The sequence below is a fragment of the Gavialis gangeticus genome, unplaced genomic scaffold (genome assembly GCF_001723915.1).
Source record: "Gavialis gangeticus isolate Ggan-Ray unplaced genomic scaffold, GavGan_comp1, whole genome shotgun sequence".
NCBI lineage: Eukaryota > Metazoa > Chordata > Crocodylia > Gavialidae > Gavialis > Gavialis gangeticus.
The window spans coordinates 20,846,726-20,848,073 of NW_017729025.1; the positions used below are offsets into that span (position 1 = coordinate 20,846,726).

Genomic DNA, 1,348 nt, shown 5'->3' on the forward strand with positions numbered 1-1,348 from the left:
AGGCTAGATGATCTGTTCAGGTCCCTCCTGACCCTAGTTACTATGAAACTACTTGCGGGGGTCAGCTCTGATCCACTTGCTTCAGGTACCACTGCTGTTTTGAGTATTCACTGGAATTAGTACTGAGAGCATCCCTTCCCTGTCCTTTGCTTCAACTGTGCCCAGTATAGTTTTCTGTATTCAGTATCGTTTTCTGGTGATTTTTTCTGTATGGGGCTGGGCATGGGAAGACCCAGGTAGACAAGTCCTCTGGTACGCCTTCCCTCCTGTGTTCCGAGTCCCAATATTCAGTAAGAAATTTACTCCCTTGGGTAACATATCCATTTTACTCATCTGCTTTCATACAGTTCACGCCATTAAGATAATTTTGAGGAGTGCCTGACCCATTAGGGTAGCTTTGCTACAGAGCCTGAATTTTTGTATCAGTTTATATGCTCATTTCTTGCCCACTTGCGCTGGGAATGAAGCAAGCATGGAGGTAGCTCTATTTGAATCCAGGGTATGTCTACCTTGTTATTTAGGGTTGACACTAAGGTTACCCCTAACTAGCCCAAGGCACATGAGCAGCACCTTCCTGTCTATATTACCTTGTTCCAACTACAGACCAAACACAGAAAAGACAAGTTGTGGGCAGACTGATACCTAGCAGGACTCCACTCGAGCATCTGTGCTTGCCCTCCAGTTATGGGTAGTTGAGACAAAAGTAGAATACAGAAAGGTTGTACGTTGGATGATGACAACCTGCCTATGCTTTCAGTCTTTAGCTAGGGGAGTCCTAAACACACTGAATGGGAGACGCACGGTGGGGGAGGCAGGCCAAAGATTGTTTTAAGTGAATGGTCATCAGGTTTGGGCTCGAAGCAGCACTAGGTAGTGATGCAGACACAGTCCCACACAATGATGGAAGTGTAGGGTAGCCCATCTAAGGCTGCTTACAAGTATTCAGGACTGAGTTAAAAATGGCCACCCTATCTAAGGCAAGCCGGAATAGTGGGGTTAGCAGGTAGGGAGCTTGCGGGGGTCAGGCAGGGGCTGCAGGGCAAGTGGGGTCTGTGGAGGAGTTGCTAGGGTCCAGGAGGGTTTGTCAAAATCAGGGGGACTCATAAGGTCCATGGGAGGGGTGCTCTCCCCACAACACCCTTGGACCAGGGGCTATTTTTAGCTCCTCAACCCCCCCCATCCCTAGATGAATAATTCCCACATCCTGCCTGCCCTTTCCCTCACCCTGACTTACTTGCTCAGCTCCTGGCCCTAGCAAATGCATGTAAAACCAGCACCTGGAGCAGCATATGGGATGGGGGGGATGGGTTTGGTGGGCTCAGGGGGAGGGAAGCTGACTGTTTGGGGG

At 49.4% G+C, this 1,348-nt stretch overlaps 1 protein-coding gene across 1 annotated transcript in view; it reads right to left on the reverse strand.

Moving 5' to 3' along the window:
* Nucleotides 1-1,348, reverse strand: part of LOC109299297 (inverted formin-2-like) — a 24,666-nt gene that overhangs the window by 19,392 nt on the left and 3,926 nt on the right. The gene's annotated exons all lie outside the window — the stretch shown is intronic.